We start from the raw sequence: 20,831 nt of genomic DNA on the forward strand, positions 1-20,831 counted from the left end.
GATTGAAAAATCTAGAAAGAACGTTAAGAATTTGAACAATAAAAAATAAAAGCTTGGAATTTTTATCGCTAAAATATCGCGCCAACTTACTTTATTGCTCTGCAAAAGCTGTCATTATGGGTGGAAGAATTTCTCCAAAAATCTGTTTATAGGGTTATGGTTTTAGTATTGTGTGAAAGAATAAGGTATCTTGACAAGATTTCGCATATCAGTTAAAGCATTTCCATGACGAATGAATTAAATGCATGATAATTTCTTTTGATATCCAATCATATAGTCATAGAAATAAATTATCTAGTGTTAAATGTTACTCTTGAAAGTCTGTCACGTATGTGCACTATGTGACAAAAATGTCAACAAATGCCGGAAATGTCACGAAACTGGGACATAATATGCACTAATGTATAGAAAAAAACAGTACAAAATGAAACTGCTGTTCGAACCAAAAATTTATGAATACCGAATTCAACATAGTGAAAATGGCTGCTTCGGAACAACTTACTGTTTGTTCTGCATTAATTTTTAACTTTCGTAATACTTTTTAATTTCTAATCTCTTTCTACGTAGGTCAGACTAACCAAAAGACTTTAAAAAAATCTTTTCAAATAAATAAAGAACAAAAAATCATACATGCGAAAAAAAAATTTCTGTCATTTCCTAAGTTTAGAAGCAATTTATACGTTACCGACGGCGTGCGTTTTAGTTTTTTCATCCGCCATTAGACAGTGACTCCAGCGTCCCCTATAGTTTGTTGGAGTTGCGAAGTGTATTTGAGCTCTGGAGATGCGAATTCGAACTTTGAAGTTGCAAATAAATCTAAAAAGAATTATATGCTTCAACAAATTATTTTTGCGAAGTAAAATTCCAAGTACTTCTACTTCTTCTTACTGAGTTACTATTTTCTTTGAAGTTTGGAACGATAAAAGCGAAAATAAATGACTAAAACTGCATGACGTAGAATTATGTCCAGTATTTTCGTATTTGAATTTTCCAGCACCATATATATATATTTTAAAGATACGACGAGGCTTATCTTTTAACAAGCAAGTGAGCTTTCCTATTTTAACTATTAGCATTTATTCTGTATTATATCTTCTTTTATAATAACTGTAATAGTCAGATCATTAACTTTCGCCTATAAGTGCTGAATTATCAATGTAAATACAATATGCCGTCAAATATTCGAACTGCATAATTGGGATTACAGGTAGTACGGATTTTTGAAAATTACCAAGAAAATACCGTTTACTAAAATAGTACGCCACTTCATCAAATGAAATTGTTATATATGTGCAAAGCATGCAATAAACACTACAATATGTTATTACATTTTTTGACTGAAATCGAACTCCAATTTTCACTGAACGTATAGGGAAAAAAAAGAGAAAATTACAGTACTGAACGTATTCTGTGAGGAACTATTAAATTGTAACTAAACAAAGAAAATCGAATTAAATTTAGTGAACTACATTTTAATTTAGTTTCATTTGTTTAATCATTGTATAGCAAACGCTCGATTCTCTGTGGACTTGAAATAGCACTTGCATACATTTGAACAAAGGATAAAAATAAAATGTAAAAAATACATGAAAAAGCTTTAAAAAAAAAAAAAAAAAAAAGCGTCGGGGAAAAAAAATTTGAATTTTGACATCTTGAATTCAAATTATGTTTCTCGCAATCACGAGTGTGTGTATGTAGGCGTGTGTGTTTGTGTATGGGGCTGGGGGGTATGTGTGTTTGTATGTAGGGGGTATGTGTATGTGTGTGTAGGGGTATGTATATGTGTGTGTAGGCATGTGAGTTTGTGTCTGTGCGCAGGCATAAGTGTGTCGATAGTTGTGTGTATGAATGTGTGTATGGGGGGTATGTGTATGTGTGTGTGTAGGTGTATGTGTGTGTTTGTGTGTGTGTATGTGTGTATGTATGTGTTTGTGTGTGTTTGTAGTTGTGTATCTATGCGCGTGTGTGTAGGACATGGATGCAACCTGGAGACAGTTTTCGCTATAGGAGCAGCATCGTGAGGAGCCGGTCGACGGTGATGCTGCAGAGGGTGGCGGGGGGAAATGAAATCATAGAACATCAAAACAGTCAAATTAACAGCAATAAGCAATAGTGATTGCTCAAAAAAAAAAAAAAAAAAAAAAAAAAAAAAAAAAAAAAAAAAACCAAATACACGAACAAAGAAAGTAAGTTTTACACCCAAAACTTACACGGAAGAGGTGTAGAGTTTTTTTAAAGACTTGTCCGGTCACACGTTTATGCGCGTAAGTAATGTAGATCCGAAAATGAGGTTGTTTCCATCAGTCAAAAGTACTACTTTTAGTCATTGAAGTCGATAGAATGAGCTAAATAAAATAATAGTTTAAAAAATTAAAAAAAAAAAACATACTTTAGTAGCAAAATGAAGCTACGATGAAATAAATGAAATGAATTTTAGCCAAAAAGTTAAAAATAATCTTTGGATGACGAGTATATAAAGTACTTGACCAAATACTTAATTTTACTGTAATAAAAAAAAGCATGGGGGGCTGCCTATTTACATTTTTCCATGGATAACAAGTTGCCAAAAATTATGCCAACTTAGCGATAGCTCTTCAATTTCTCGCGAAGTCCATAGCAGATATGACCTCAGTATCATGTAAGTCTCCGCAGGACTCGAACGTTACCGTGAACCCGAATCTAGTCAGCACAGCTGCCAGAATAATGTTTAAATATTATAACATTACAGTTAAGTAACCCTTACATGAAAAATGTTTAATAGCTTATACGGGGTGTCCAAAAGTAAATTTCCCTATATTCGGAGTCCTAGCGGCCTATTCGCTGAAACTATCGATCCAAAATTTTAGATACGGTTATTTGAAGGAATGTGTTTGAGATTGATGATTTTAAACAACGCAATGATCTCCTGGCTGTGGTTACAGTGATAGAATCTCAAAATTTTCAAAAGACAACACCCACTTTTTCCTTGCGCAAATTGATCAGTGTATTGATGAGCCCGAAAAGGCGTTGGATCGATCGACGTGTGACAAAACTTGTTTGTTCGAAAATTTGAGCACCAACTGAAGAAATACGCTTTCCTTTCTGCATTTTCAAGATTTTTTTCTTAGGCTTTGCACATCGTGTTTAGTGGTTGGTGATTCTACTACTGTCTTACCCTGCGAGTTATGCAAAATGCTTCTCTTTTATATTGTCACTAGGATAAACATTTTTCATCTTTGCCGTTTTTCTCCCACGCCACTTGTTACAATGCAATTTGAGGTTTTTCAATGCGCGGATCAATTTGCGCAAGAATATGTGGAAATTTTGCAATTCGAAATTTCCGAAATTAGTTTACTAAAACATAGTACTACGTTGTTTAAAATTTTCGCAATTAGGAGAACATCTGTTCAAATAACCGTATCAGAAATTTTGGTTCTATTGGTTCAGTGGACCGGTGGTTAGTCAATTACTTACAAATATATATATTTTTTTGAACAAAAGTAGCATTATATTTCATCTTAAGATAAAAAAAATGTTTGTAATCACTTTGGTTTCGAGAAATAAAGCTTTAAAACCAACATACGTTCATTACTTTACCGTTCTGGCCAACTACTGGCATGAATTGCATTTTAGACAACCGGTAGTTGACTACCCCTCAATCCCAGCATAAATGATTAGTAAATTGAGCAAGTTTTTTTTATTTACTTAGTATAAACATGGATGATCAGCATATATCAGTAAATGAACCTGAAGAATAAACTTTAACGTCGAGGAATACGATTAAACATTTTATCTCATGACAATTCTCACTAGTAAGAAAAGAGCTTTTCTTGAAATTTTATATGTATTTGTAATTGTACCATCCTAACCTCCATTCAAAACTTTAGTTACAACTATAAATTAGAAGAGAACACTTCATCGGCTGCTATAAATTAGTTCCAGCAGATTAAAAAATATCTCATTTATTCATGTTTTGTACATATTAGTGTTCGAGTGGTCAACTACTGGCAGGTGGTCAACCACTGGCGAATCACCCTACATGGAAGTGGCAGAGCCTGATTACTGAATAGACCGACTAGGCCGTGGCCTAGGGTCCCATCATGTAGAGGCTCCCAGATGGCAAATAGTATTTTAGACAATGGTTAAAGTTGTAAAGTTTGAACTCAGGGGGCTCCGGGCTTCCAAAAATTATTTGGCCCTGGGTCCCTGATATCTTAATCGGGCCCTGGGAAAGGGTAGCATGGAAAAAAGAAAGAACACTTTTGTTTGGGGCGTTTATGGAAACAGAAGTGTTTTTAGCGCCGTATTACCTTGCGTTACTTTTATAATAGTACAGCGATGGTAACCCAACTAAAGACCAATAGTTCTCCCTTTTCAATGACTTCCCAAAGGAGAAATATAAACATGCAAAATTAGACGGAAAGATATATACTAGAATCAAACACATCGAAAAGTTTATAATTCGAAGCGACCGTCAATTAAGCAATTTTTTTATATTTCTTGAGGTTATATTTTTCAGGCTACTACTAAAATTAATGAGTGATGTTTCTTTGTATAGTATTAAAACGAGGGTGAATGAAAATGATACAGACGTGTTAGACACCCATATCATTTGGCAGCTTCGATTACAGTTGAATAAATAATTCAATATAGCTCCAATGTAATGAAAATAGCGAAGAAACTCGAGTTTATGTCCTGAAACGGTGCACACATTGACCTCCAGTAATGAAAGGTGTTGTTTTCGGTTTAATAAAATGATTGAACAACATCACATGACGTTTGCATTTCATACTGTGACGATACTGCCATCAATGGAAATTACTAATAAATACATTTCTTTTCTTTTTACTTCCTTTTTTGTAAAAGAAAAAAAAAATCACTCAAAAATCGACCTTAATTTCCATTTTGCTCGCCCCCGAATAAATGTTGAGTTTTTTTTTTCGACTCGACCACACGTGGATAAGTGCCTAAGAACGTATAGACACGTGAAATATCCATTTTGACGATTTCCGAGTTAATTGCAACGAGTTTTCTCGTGACGTCTGTATGTGCGTGTGTATGTCGCATTAACTCAAGAATGGAATGTCCTAGAAAGTTGAAATTTGGTACGTAGACTCCTAGTGGGGTCTAGTTGTGCACCTCCCTTTTTGGTTGCATACGGATGCTCCAAAGGGGGTTCTTTTGCCCCCTTTTGGGGAGGAAATCATTGTTAATTTCGATGTAAACTCAAGTGGTGTTATAATTTCGCGGACACTTGGCGATCTATCGCCAGTCTTGCGATTATTTATTTATTTATTTAGTTATTTATTTTCAATTTTCTTTTAAAAATCTGGTTTCAATTTGGCCATTGTTGATGATATTTCAGGGTGGCGACAGAAACTGAAAAAAAGTTCCCTGACTTTTCCCTGATTTCGTTCACCAAATTTCCCTGATTTACGTTACCAACGATAATGGTTTTCTTTCTTTGCTCTACTTGAAATCCATTGTATGTTTGTATAAAATGCAGTATTTTAAACGTTTTAAGTTGTGTAAAGTTGTTGAACTAAAGATGTATTTTAAAAAGATGCTGCTTTTTTAATAAAATAGTTTTAAAAAAATCATATCGTAAATTTTTTTGGGGGGAAAAAACCCCCTACAAAACAGTATATTAAATTTTTTTACATGGAAAGATTATAGAAAATTAAAAAAGAAAAATACTTTACTTCCAGAAACCACTTAGCATAAGAATTTTAAGAAACTATTAAAATCACTCTTAAAAACATATGTGTATTTATGATAGAACTAAAAAGTAATTGAAATTATTTTGAGCTAAATTTTCAAACTGTATAATAATTGTTGCAAGAATAACAAGCAATAGTGAAAGAATAGAAGTAATGTCGTTATTCTTAGATAACTAATTGACATATTTATGCAAAACAAATGAAACCATTTGACATCCATTCATAGGGAGCGTTTCTCTAATCAATAACATAGGTTTTAATGAATGAATACAGCATTTTAGCAATAAAAAAATAAAGATATTTATTTAAGTACACCAGTTAACTCTATTTCAAATGATTTCAGTATGTAACAGAAAAAAAAATCTTAGATTGCTTTTGTAACAAACAACTTTGAAATGCAAGAAAAAGAAGAAAAAAAAAAAGCAATTAGTTAATTAAAAAATATATTAAAGAAGAATACAACCTGGTTATAAAATAAAAGAATCACTTTAGTCTGAAGAAAATAAAACCTTTATAATACAGTAAAACCTGTAAAGTTGATCACCCTTGTAAGTTGACCGCTTTTTTCATGAACGGAATTAGCCTTTATCATATTAATCAACCTCTGTAAGTTGACCACCTGTTTAAGTTGACCACTAAAGTAGTGCACCGCATGTGGTCAACTTACACAGGTTTCACTGTATGCGGTTACAACAAGTAGTAACCGCATCATATTAATCAACCTCTGTAAGATGACCATCTGTTTAAGTTGACCACTAAAGTAGTGCACCGCATGTGGTCAACTTACACAGGTTTCACTGTATGCGGTTACAACAAGTAGTAACCGCATCATATTAATCAACCTCTGTAAGATGACCATCTGTTTAAGTTGGCCACTAAAGTAGTGCACCGCATGTGGTCAACTTACACAGGTTTCACTGTATGCGGTTACAACAAGTAGTAACCGCATCATATTAATCAACCTCTGTAAGATGACCATCTGTTTAAGTTGACCACTAAAGTAGTGCACCGCATGTGGTCAACTTACACAGGTTTCACTGTATGCGGTTACAACAAGTAGTAACCGCATCATATTAATCAACCTCTGTAAGATGACCATCTGTTTAAGTTGACCACTAAAGTAGTGCACCGCATGTGGTCAACTTACACAGGTTTCACTGTATGCGGTTACAACAAGTAGTAACCGCATCATATTAATCAACCTCTGTAAGATGACCATCTGTTTAAGTTGACCACTAAAGTAGTGCACCGCATGTGGTCAACTTACACAGGTTTCACTGTATGCGGTTACAACAAGTAGTAACCGCATCATATTAATCAACCTCTGTAAGATGACCATCTGTTTAAGTTGACCACTAAAGTAGTGCACCGCATGTGGTCAACTTACACAGGTTTCACTGTATGCGGTTACAACAAGTAGTAACCGCATCATATTAATCAACCTCTGTAAGATGACCACCTGTTTAAGTTGACCACTAAAGTAGTGCACCGCATGTGGTCAACTTACACAGGTTTCACTGTATGCGGTTACAACAAGTAGTATAACGGCAAAAAAAACAAAAGTTTTTTTACTGAAAGTTCAATTTTAGCAATTAAATTAAAAACGCGAAGAAGTAATAACTTTTAAGCTTTTATTGTATTAATTCAAAAACCAAAAATTTCTTCTTGAAATCGTGATTGCAGTACGCTAATTACTTCCGAGACAATGGAATAAAGGCAAAGGAGCTAAGGCCTTTCTTCCTCTTTGTCTGTATGGTTGTTTATTTTACGTAGCATTGAAAGCATAAAAAGAAATTTCAAGCTAGGTAAAATAAACAACCCAACAGACACAGAAGCAATCTTAGGAAGTTCATCCTGTGGTTAATAAGTAAGATTCAATACTTTGACGTTGAGGAAAAAAGATGCACAAATATGGGGCAGTGTATCATCGCACCTCATTAATTTTACTTTTTTTTTGAACAGATAATTGGTAGAAAATGCGTAGGGAACTAAAGTACTTAATTTTGTAAAGCAAAAAAAAATTTTTTTCTTCATAAAATCAATTTTCCCTGATTTTTTGTTATTTTTTCAAAATTCCCTGACATTTCCCTGACTTTTCCCTGATTAATAAAGTTCCCTGACTTTTCCCTGATCTCCCTGATCTGTCGCCACCCTGTATTTAGAGAGTAAACTATTGAATCACATTAAAACTGCCAATAAATGAGAAAATGACATTAAATTGGAGTAAAAAGGAAGTTATGTGATGCACACATCAGCTCGTTTATTTGTACGATGTCATGAAAAACTCTTGAGCTTGTGAAGTATAAAGGCACAAACTGCGTATTGGTACGACAATTTATTGCTTTTCTATAATTGTTTGAACTGTGTGTAGGAAGTTTGGACTCTCTGTATATAACCAAGTTCTTGTTTTTATAACAACATTTCCATATACAGGCGTCCCCCGTATAACACGGTACTACTTGTACAAGACTGTTTCGATATTACACGGTTCCAAGTTTGCGATTATTATTACACGGTTTCGGTATTACACAATACGAAACTTGAATTTAATACTTCATGGTTTTGATATAACACGAAAGTTGTCTTTATAAAAGATGGAATTTCATTTTTGTTTAATACATTCTGATAATGTTTGTCAAAACTGTAATAAGTTTTTATACTGGCCTCAAAAAGTTAAGATACAACATATTTTTCGAAGCTCACCATAAAAAAAATCAGTATTCATAAAATGAATAGTTTGCATGAATGGTAATTACGAACTTTAAAAATATTTATGAAAAAAAGGTTGCTACTACTTTTATTTTACAGAAAATAGCATATTTTTACGAATGAGAAAAAAACATGCAAATATCAAGCTTTCGTACTTTTGTGTATGAGTTGTGTTGATTTTCAACTGTTGTTGGCAATTTAGGTGACAATATAGTCAATAGAGTTTAGAAAATGTCTCAAAGACATCGTTTACCCGTTTTGTTTAGGTGGCGGGCAGTTGCCTGTGACAATCCAATTTCCATGCTGCTGCTGCTAGACGTCTCAATGTGTCTCGTAGTGTTGTTCAGCGTCTCAGGATCTATACCAATCCGAAGATTCTGTGTCCAGAAAACTGTTCCAAGCCGACCAAGAGCTACAACACCTGAAGAAGACAGTTTTCTAGTTCTTTCGGCTCGAATGAGAAGAACTACCACTGTGCCGCAGCTTTTTATAGCATCAGGAAGAAGAATCTTTGCTCATACGGTGCGAAATCGTCTTCACAATGCAGATCTCTATGCAAGACGACCACTTGCGTGTGTTCGTCAACGGAACATAGCGAAGGATCCGCTTACGCTGGGCAATAGAACATGTTTCCTGGACCCAGCAGCAATGGGCTTCTGTGCTGTTCACAGACGAGTCCAGGTTTATAGATAACTAGTGGCACCCGCACGGCTTCGCCCGTAATAGAAAAATTAAAGGTCTTTTGGTTCGCTTGTATATTTACAAATGATGTATGGTGAATTTTCTCGCCAATTGGCTTGTACCGACGTTACAGTTCCACGTTATGATAATTTCGTATCTCGCCAATTGGCTTGTGCCCATGTTACGATTCCACGTTATGATAATTTCGTAATTTATGATAGTTTTTTTTCTTAAAATTTGAATAAAAAAAGAACCACATCGAATTTTCGAAAAATCGCTTCGAGGTGCACATCCCCATGCTACATACTAACTTTGTGCCAAATTTCATGAAAATCGGCCGAACGGTTTAAGCGCTATGCGCGTCACAGACATCCTACGGACATCCTACAGACATCCTACAGACATCCTACAGACATCCTACAGACATCCTCCGGACAGAGAGACTTACTGCTTTATTATTAGTAAAGATTTCAATCCAACACTGTTGAAAGACCACTGTTATAGAGGTGGTGGAATCATAGTTTGGGCAGGGATCTCGCTAGGTGGTCGCACTGACCTGCTTGTGCTCCATGGTGAAACTCTGACTGGACTGAGATATCGGGCTGAGATCCTTGATCCATATGTCCGCCGATATACTGGTGCTGTTGGTAATGACTTCATTCTGATGGATTATAATGAGCTCGGATTGTTGAGGAGTACCTTGAGGATCATGGTTTGGGACGAATGGAAATGGCCAGCTGGATCTCCAGACCCGAATCCGATAGAACATCTTTGAGACTATCTTGGCAGACAGGTTGATGCTTTAAATCTTCCTCCAAGGTCGTTACATGAGCTGGAACAAGGCTTACTCTGTGTTTGGTCTTCGCTTCCTATTCCGATTGTCCGACAGCTTAATAACATGGAAAATCGATTCCGCCAATGAATACAAGTTCGGGGGGGGGGGGGCGCATTTCTTATTAGAACCCATTTTTGTACTTTTCATATGACATTTTACTGCATAACATTGTAATGTTCCGTTTTCTTCAAAAATGGACTTTTCTGCAAAGATTACTTTTTTTTTGTTATAAATTGTGTTTGCAATACACTTATACAAATTCCTATGACGCATTCAATAAAAACCATTCAATGCACATATCCTCCAAATTATTTTATTTCTACATGCATTCCTTTTCAAATTAGACGCAAAAAACCGGCTGTACCTTAACTTTTTGAGGCCAGTGTACTTTGTTTTTATAAAATTTTGTTTTGATATAACACGGTATACATATCCTTTGATTCACATTGTTTCTAAGTCTCGTGTAGCACGGTTTGATACAACACGATGCATCTTTACATGGTTTTTACTATATGTACATGATTAATTCGTGTAAAAATGAGTTAAAAAGTTATTTTTAAAAAAGTCTCGTATACACACTTTCGATACTACACGGAACGAATTAACCGTGTTATACGAGGGATGTCTGTCTACTGTTTCTTTCTTGTAATGAATCTTTCTTTTATAGTTACGGGCACTTAAATAATTTGGCATGAAATGAATATAGGACATTTGCTGATATAACTGAATGCAACGAAAAATCGAGTGTCGGAGATATTTTCAAAATGAATTTTCTGCCTAATCCAGAAGTGGTAATAAAAGATAGAATCAACACTGCACCTAGTCCTTGCTCACGCTATCGCTGTGAAAAGTCCTCAAAAAAGTAATCTCAAAATGTACTTAAAAAATCGTGCTGCAGATAAGTATTACTTTTGTAAATTCTGTAAAAAAGCGTTTTTACTGAAAAGCCATCTCACAACACATTTAAAGATTCATGCAGACTACCCACGTTACCCTTGTGTGTATTGTAAGAAGAAATTCAAACGTAGAGGAGATCTAAATGTTCATGTGGGTCTCCATGCCGAAGCAAAGTTTTACTATTGTATGTCATGTGAAAAGACATTTCGACGGAAAGAAAGTTTCATCATACATTGCAAGTCACACACAGGTGACAAAAAATATTGCTGCGAGCACTGTCAAAAGAAATACCTCTGGAAAGTAAGCCTCAATATTCATTTAAAGTCACATGCAGCAAAAAGCACCCACGCTTGCAAATATTGTGTGCAGACATTTTCTGATGAGAGAAATCTTGAAGAACATATTAGAGTTCATACATTAGACATGCTGTTCTCTCGCGACTTTTGCGATGAGATATTTTCTACGAAAGGAAACCTCAAATCGCATTCAAGGACTCATACAGGAGAGAAACCTTACTCTTGTGATTTATGTCACAAGACATTTTCAGGAAGACAGAACCTCTACACTCACTTAAAAATACACGCAGGGGAAAAGTCATACAATTGTGATTATTGCAAAAAGACTTTTGCATGGAGGGCCAACTTTTTCACCCATTTAAAGATCCATACAGGGGATAAACCTTTTTGCTGTGTGATTTGTCAAAAGAGATTCATGCGCAAGGAAAACCTTAACGCGCATTTGAATTGTCATACAGGAGAGAAACCGTACACCTGTGAGCACTGTAAAGCGTCATTTGCCGATAAAAGAAACCTTAAGAGACATTCAAGAATTCATACAGGAGAGAAACCTTACTCATGTGATTTATGTCAGAAGAAATACTCAGTCAGAGAAAACCTCCTCGTTCACTCGAAAATACATGCAGGGGAAAAGTCATACAGTTGTGAACATTGCAAAAAGACTTTTGCATGGAGGTCTAACTTTGTCACCCATTTAAAAATCCATACAGGAGATAAACCTTTTTGTTGTGTGCATTGTCGAAAAAGATTCATGTCCAAGCAAAGCCTTAACGCACATATGAGTTGTCATACAGGAGTGAAACCGTACTCTTGTGAGCACTGCAAAGCGTCATTTGCCCGTAAAGGAAACCTTACGAGACATTCAAGGATTCATACCGGAGAGAAACCTTACTCTTGTGATCTATGTCAGAAGAAATACTCAGCAAGACAAACCTTCTACATTCACTCAAAAATACATGCAAATAACCATACAGCAGTGAAACCTCACTGTTGTGAATATTGTCAAAAGAAATTTTCCGACGTGAGAAGCCTTGAAAGGCATCTCAGAATTCACACAGGAGAGGAACTTATCTCTGAGGCATTTTCGAAGAAAATAAAATTCAACAAGCATTTGAAGTCTGAAGGAAAACCTCACTGTTGCGAATACTGTCATAAGATATTTTCCGCTAAGAGAAATCTCAAGAGACATTACAGAGTTCACACAAGAGAGAAACCTTACTCTTGTGAGCACTGTCAAAAATCATTTTCTGATAAAGGATACCTTAAGAAACATTCAAGGACTCATACAGGAGAGAAACCTTAATCTTGTGATCTATGTCAGAAAAAATACTCAGTCAGAGAAAGCCTTCACTTGAAAATACATGCAGGGGAAAAGTCCTACAGTTGTGAATATTGTAAAAAGACTTGCATGGAGGACCAGTTTTGTCACCCATTTAAAGATCCATACAGGGGAGAAACATTTCTGATGTGTGTTTTGTCAGAAGAAGTTCATGCGCAAGGAGAGCATTGACGCCCTTTCAAATAACCATACAGCAGAAAAGCCTCACTTTTGTGAACATTGTCAAAAGAAATTTTCCGACGTGAGAAGTCTTAAAAGCTTTTCCGAATTGACACAGGATAGGAACTTATCTCTGAGGCCATTTTCGATTAAAAAAAAAAAAAGACTTCAACAGACATTCGAAGTCTCGCACAGAAGGGAAACCTCACTTTTGCGAATGCTGTTACAAGATATTCTACATTCACTCAAAAATACATGCAAATAACCATACAGCAGTGAAACCTCACTGTTGTGAATATTGTCAAAAGAAATTTTCCGACGTGAGAAGCCTTGAAAGGCATCTCAGAATTCACACAGGAGAGGAACTTATCTCTGAGGCATTTTCGAAGAAAATAAAATTCAACAAGCATTTGAAGTCTGAAGGAAAACCTCACTGTTGCGAATACTGTCATAAGATATTTTCCGCTAAGAGAAATCTCAAGAGACATGACAGAGTTCACACAAGAGAGAAACCTTACTCTTGTGAGCACTGTCAAAAATCATTTTCTGATAAAGGATACCTCAAGAAACATTCAAGGACTCATACAGGAGAGAAACCTTAATCTTGTGATTTATGTCAGAAAAAATACTCAGTCAGAGAAAGCCTCCGCATTCACTTGAAAATACATGCAGGGGAAAAGTCCTACAGTTGTGAATATTGTAAAAAGACTTGCATGGAGGACCAGTTTTGTCACCCATTTAAAGATCCATACAGGGGAGAAACATTTCTGATGTGTGTTTTGTCAGAAGAAGTTCATGCGCAAGGAGAGCATTGACGCCCTTTTAAATAACCATACAGCAGAAAAGCCTCACTGTTTCCCGTAAGATATAGCTCAAAAGACATTTCAAGGTTCACACAGGAGAGAAACCCTCCTCTTGTGACCATTGTGAAAAAAGATATTCATCACGCGGATATTTCAAGAAGCACATGAAAATGCACAGAAAGCCACAGTGTTGTGAACATTGTAAAATGACATTTGTGCAGAGGACAAAATTTATCACACATATTTAAAAAAAAAATGTAGAGGAGGGAAACCGCACTCGCTTTTAAGTGCTAAAAAAATGTAGTGTTTAGAAAAAGGAAACTAAGAAATTTTCAGATGCCTGCAGGGGTGTTCCCATGGTTCTATATACGCCGTATACTCTGAAATTTTTTTTAAGTATATAGCGTATACCCCAAAGTTTCAAAAATTTTCATTTCTAATTCAGATTCCAGGGGTGCCCACCTGAGGGGGATGGGGTCATGGCGCAGACTGCGCCATTGAAATTTTTAGGGGCGTGTTTTGAGGGGCATTTTTTACTGTTTTGGGAAGAGTTCTTGCTTTTGAGGGGGGGGGGAGGGCACCCTTGCAGATTTTGTCATCGCATTTTGAAATTTTCCTAAAGAAAAAAATAACATTTTTGTTAACCACATTTTCCCACAAATAACCTTATTTCTTTACATTTCTCAACACTTAAACCAACTGGCTTCTTTAAGAGTTAAAATAAAACAAGACTCAGAAAGCAAAACGTATATAATGGCAGAAATTTTAATTTTACCAGTTTTTTTCTTCTCCCTGGAAAACCGGGAACTCTATCACCCTTGGGTTATATTCTGGTAATTAATTTCTGGACATTGATCGCATACACATATTGTGCACAAGGGCGGATTCAGGGGAGCGTGAAAGTGTCAGTTGATCCCCCGGTGACAAGAATTTAATTACGATTATTATAGAATTTCAAAATTTTAGATCCCAAAAAATCGTGCATGGAACTAATGTTACTCTTTATTTGTGTCGTCCTGCAAAGTATTTGTATTCAGCGCGTAGAAAGTCAAAGGATGTGACCGAGTTCGCTTGCTGGGCAAATATTTTGAGTTTTGTGTACATTTTCAATAGAACAAATACATGTAGTTAACGCGCGTGTTTCTTTCAGAGCATTCAAACAGCATGTTGTGTGTGCTATAAAACGTGTATGTAAATGTATCCAACTATTTTATAGCTGTTATCTCATATTCAAAGCTGACAGTAAAGTGAACCGAGTAGCCTGTCGGACGAAAGAAATGAAAATTTAATATTATGTGATTCATGGCACAGGTTGCGCCATTGAAAAATTTAGGGGGGGGGGAGGAGAGGGGTAATTTGAAAGGGTTTTGATCTAATTCGGGGAGAGGAGTTCGTAGCATATGAGGGGGAACGCTATCACCCATGTGGGGATGGGCACCCCTTCATTACTGACACTTTTATCGTAAACTTGACCCCCTCCCCTTACAAAAATTTCTGGATCTGACCCTGATTGTGCATAGTGAATTTCTGGGAGTATACCCTCAGAAAATTGATAGGAACATCACTGGATGTCTGTGCAGACGAGAATTCTTACTCTAGGACCGTAACAAAGCAACAGCTTCCACATACAAGACACCTCAATGACCATGAATATTTACAAGTCACACCCTTTTTAGTGTTCCAAACAGAACTTCCTTTTGAGCTGACAATGTGGTAAGCCCTAAATGTTTGTCATCATTATTGAAGATTTGTCCTTAGCTTCCGACTCCTTTCTACTAACAGTTGCATGTAGCCAATACACAGATCCACTTAACTGTGTATAAAGTTCCAATTTTCGTGCAAGTTCATCCCTTTAAAGTTATCTAATAAGTACAGTAGATCCTTGTTTTACGCGGGGGTTACGTTCTACGGAAATGCTGCTTAAATTAAGACTTAACTCCAGTGTTAAAATAGGGATTAGGTTCAATAGATGAAAAAAAAAATCCTACATAAATGTACAAAAAAGATTGACAAATGTACATAATAAGTTTAACGTGTTTTCATTCCGATTCATATTCACAATGTGCATAAAGAAAAGATGAATTAATTTAGTGTTTATAGAAAAGAGGTGGTTGTGATATTCTTTTGACAGTCATTTGTTATTTTTCTTTTTAGTTCATTGTGGGGCATTAACGCGTCTATTATCACTCGTGTCATTTCCAAGACGGGAACTTCTTCACTTACAAAACAGAAAGATCATTTGCCATTGTAGAGGAATGGCTCGGAAACTGTCAATGTGAAAGATTTTTGGCTGTGTGGCATCAATGTCTGCATCCTCGTTGGTTTTTCCCTTGTTTATTCTAAAAGATTTTCTTTTAGCGAGCTCTGAATTGTGCGAATTTAATAACTGTACTTCTGGACAGAGCTCTGCAGGAACCAATCCCCAAAAATAAATCCCGTGACCCCAGCTCGCTTATTAGCACGCCAAAACGCAATTTATTACGTGTTATCTGCAATCTCAGGAGTTAACCTTTTTTCCCCTCTTTCAAAATCCTATCTGTTTGCAATACCACATACTAACCTAAAATCAAAACTCTTCCACGGAAAATAAAATAAAGTTGTCAAATCTTAAACCGCGTATGAACAGATCCGCGTAAAATGAGGGTCTACTCGATTTTGACAGTTTGAAAGGCTATGAATGAAAACTTAAATTTTTTATTGGGTGCAAAATTGCTTGAAAAGTTAGAAAACGACCTGTTTTAAGGAAAGTTAAAGTTTCAAACGGGGTCAACCATTTCTTGAATCAATTTTATGGCGGATGAATGATTTTTCAGTTGAATTAAATAGAGTACTTTCAAATACTTTTTATGCTATAGTAACTTTCTTTTCCTACACGGACAAAAATGTGAATAGTTGCGTCATTACATTCTCTAAGGGCATGATTTTTTTTTATTCAACGCATTTCAAAGCAGCTATACTTTGTTCAATAAAGACGTTCAAAGCAAATGTCATTTTGTTTCTGAATATTTGATGGGTACATCATCTTGTAAAACAATAAATTCTTGAATTTTGCTTGAAAATTCTTTTCTGTTTGATCTGTTTTGACCACACTCAATAAGGTATGTAAACAATCTAGTATTATTACATTTTGGACTGATACGGTATTCTGTACCGATACTATGGGGAGGGGGTGGTGGTTCCCACTTTACACCCAAACCTCTTTTTATGCGGTGGACATGAACCGCATAGTAAAAATCGCATTAAAAAAAAAAAAAAAAACTGGTGAAATTTCGAACAAAAGTTATTTTCGGAATTTTTTAAAATTTTTTATTTTTTTTTATGCGGTTGATAAGGACCGTATAAAAAAATGTCTTACGGAGAAAATAACCCAAAATGTTACATTTAAACGAAATCAAAACAAATCAAGTGATTATCATTTTGCCGACTCCCGAAAAATTTCCCGAATAAAGACATTTTTGGGAGGTCGCAGTGACTTCCCATCGGGATGCCCCGGTCGTCACTTGAAGATACTACTTCGCAATCGTTTTATAAATAATTTCTGCTAGTTTTATAAATAATTTTCATAAACCGCAAAAAAAAAAAAAAAAAAAAAAAAAAGACCACACAAAAAGTGGTTTAGGGGGTATATTTCAAATATTATGCCTTCCCGAGTCTTTATATAGTATTCCCGTCTAACCTATAAAACCTCTATTTTCGCAACCGTTTGGTCCTAGATGATTTTTTCTAACTGCAAAAATAACCAAAGTACGGTGCAGAGTTAAAATATTGGGAATTTGAATTAAAAAAGGAAATTAAGGAACAATTCCAAAATCTAACTTTTTACGGACTCTAGGATTCCAAACGCATATTTACGGAAAAAATCTCCATTGAAAAATAAATCCAACACAAAAAATTTGAAATATTTGCGAGCAAAACCTAAGATATTTTAGAGTTTCAAGTTAAAGGAGTGCTACGTAAAAGATGAGATTGGAACTTAACGCAGAACCATCTTTTTAGAACAGCGTTTCTTAAATTGCATTCTGCGGAACCCTGGGGTTCCATAGGGGGGGGGGGGGGGGGGGTTCCACGAATTTACTTAAAAATTAGGTTGAGTTAAGTGTCTAATGAGTGTTTTCCACTGAGAAAATGTCAATCGTGGATTAAAAAGCCATTTATTGATAATGTATGTCCTTATGTCAGCTCTATAAAACGACTCTTTTTATGAAATGTTAAATGATAGATCCTTTTTTGCACCAGAAATTTAAAATAATACCATCCAGTGAAATTCTGGTGCAATTTTGAAGATAAGTGTCCTCAATTTTGTCACGAAATTTCTTGTTGGCATTTTTACTACTTCAACTAAATTTATATTTTTACCTGATCTGTCAACAAAGACTAAATATCACCACAGACAGTGCTGATTTGAGAATGCCACTTTTTTTTTTTCCAGAAAGCCTGATATTAAGGATATATTGTCATAGTAAAATTAGAAACTATTCGATATTTAAATGGAAACTTTAAAATTTTCTTTGAAACGAGTTGCAGATAGTATTTAGAGAAATTCGAGTTATTTTCTAAAATTCGTGTTAAGTCGAAAAATATTTTTTTAAGGCAAAAAAAGCGTTTTTATTGAAAAAACAATTATTCCTAGAATGTTGCATGCAAACTATACTATTAAGGGTAACACATCAGGGGTTCCAAGAAGAAAGTGGACATTCAAAAAGGTTCCACTTATCAAACAAATTAAGAAACGCTGTTTTAGAAGAAAGACAGCTTGTCGAAGTAAAGCAAAAATATATTTATATTTTTCATTACTATTGAAAAATATGGGCAAATGTTATGTGTAAAAACACTCTACAAAAGCTCGTATAGTTTGAAAAAAAAAAAAAAAAAACTCTGCACACGTATTTCAAACCCTTGTTAGCCATTATACATTCCTCCTAAAGGTGTTATTGACTGCGAACGTTAAGTTAGGGGTGCCCCCCCTAAGGGCAAGGGCGCAGCCCCTAAATATCCTGAAGACCCCCCAAAAAGCAAGAGCCTCCCAAACTGAAAAATACCCCTCAAAACACCCCCCTAAAAATTTCAATGGCGCCATGTCTGCGCCATGACCCCCCTAGTTAAGTGGTGTAAGTCATACACTGTTTAAAAAAAAATCCCGAAATTTTACGATAAAAGTTACTGGCATCCCTGTTGCCAGTAACTTTTACCGTAAAATCCTATTTTACTCTAGCATTTTACGGTAGAATATACGAGAGTAAACGAACGCAAAAACGTGGACAGTAGCTCTCGAGACCTTCGTATTGGCAGGCGGTGGTCATGGAGTTCAGCTGACACACTGCGAGTGATAGGAAATACGGTTTTAACTGCTTCGCACTGCAAGTCACGTGGTTTATCAATTGGCACTGCAATCGTTAAGTTTTTTTTTCAGTACAATTTATTGTATTCTTTTTCTGTACTGTAAACACTCCATCTTACAGTACCATAAACGTTTCCTGAATTTTTAACAGTATAAAACGCTGCGTTTCGTATTTCGTGGAATGTTGGTCTTACTACTGTCAAACCTTTGGCCTTGGAATTATTTTTCAATGGGAATTTTTGCCCTAAATATAAGTTGGGGAACCTAGGGTCCTTATAAAAGTTAGGTAACCCCCTCGTATTTTTTCCCCTAATTATCCTTTTCGCTTCAAACTTTCAATTAGAATTTAGGACCAACGGTATTGAAAAAAGAGGTCTTGCAGGTTAAAAAGGAGCACGCTGTATTTTGTTGAGCAATCACGATTGCCTATTACCTTCATTTGACTGTTTTTGGCGTTCCTATGATTTTATTTTCCCGTCAGCACCTTCTGCAGATCAACCGTCGACCGGCTCTTCACGATGCTGCTCCTCTAGCGAAAGCCGTCTCGAGGTTGCGTCCATATCCTACACACACGCATACATGCATACACACGCATACACACACATATATACATACACCTACACACACGTAAACAGACACCTACACATATACACACACAATCACATACACACACATATGCATACAGACACACAAACACATACACACAACTACCCATACACTCATGCCTGGACACAAACACACACTCGTGATTGCGAAAAACATAATTTGAATTCAAGATGTCAAAATTCAAATTAGTATTATTTTTTTATTTACATTTTTTCAGTTAAATACATTTGAATTACTGGTGTGACAATTCATCACAACATTTTAAGTATCACTATTTTAACCTTTTTTTTCTATTTAAAACATATTTTGGCGGCCCATATATTTTTCACTACGTAAATGATTTTTGTCCCTATAACGAGATTAGTATCACGTTTATTTATAGTTTCACTAGCTGCATAGCTCGGCGTTGCACGGTCTACCTCAAAAATAAAAGTTTCGTGTGTCAAGTCAAGTGCCGCATGTGTTCAGCAATCAGGAAAAAAAAATGTAAAATTTCCTGTATAGAAAGTAGTTTTCTGACTCAATTTATGTTTAGGCCTCTTTGTGTTATTATGTTCTGAATAATGTGTTGAAAATTCACAATAAAAATGTTCTGAATTTGTGTTGAATTATGTTCTGAAAATTTCAGAAAAGTATCGAAATATTTAGACTAAAATTCTAAAACTAATGTACATCAACTTAACAGAATTTTGCCTATCTATTGTGCACAAAACCTATTAAAACTAGTAGAATGCGCAGACAAAAAAAAACATGAAAACTCAATCCATTATTCTTTTCGAATATATAAAAAGTTGTGAGAGAAATGAGTGACAAGTAACTATAATTATGAAACAGACCATATTTTATTAAGACATAATTTTTTTGATTTTTTTTTTTAATTTCTTTACGCTAGTTTTTTTTATTACGTTTCTTCACGAAAATATAGTCTGCTGCGAATCAGAAATTCAACTTCATTTAATTTCAATTCCTTGACCACAAACAGCAGACAATACTTAAAAAATGAAGATAATCTTCGTTTTAAAATATGAAATCAACTAGAAATTAAGGGGTGTTCTAGTTATCCTCAAAACTTCAAGTAAAGTTCATATTATGAAGCTTTAAGACTTTACAATGCTGCAAAAAAAATCAAGTAAATATATCTTTTCTTTCGATAAGCTCGAAAAATTATGATTTTCTTTAAAATTTGAATAAAAATCATAGACTACTTTTCATTCAAAAAAAAAATCCATGTTCTATTCTGCCTTCCTAACAAATTGTGTACAAAATTTCTTTCTGATCGGCTTAGTAGTTAATCGTGAAAGAATATGCAAGTCGGACATTAACGCTAAAAACATCTTATGTGCCCAGAACTTGTCAAAGAGACACAGAAACGTCGAGGGATAAGCAAGCTAGACTAGAACGCCAGAACTAACATCAACTCTTTATAAAGATTAAGTTTCTTATGGTCCTTTTATTTCAGTCTAGAGCTT

The sequence above is a fragment of the Uloborus diversus genome, chromosome 2 (genome assembly GCF_026930045.1).
Source record: "Uloborus diversus isolate 005 chromosome 2, Udiv.v.3.1, whole genome shotgun sequence".
Taxonomy (NCBI): Eukaryota; Metazoa; Arthropoda; class Arachnida; order Araneae; family Uloboridae; genus Uloborus; species Uloborus diversus.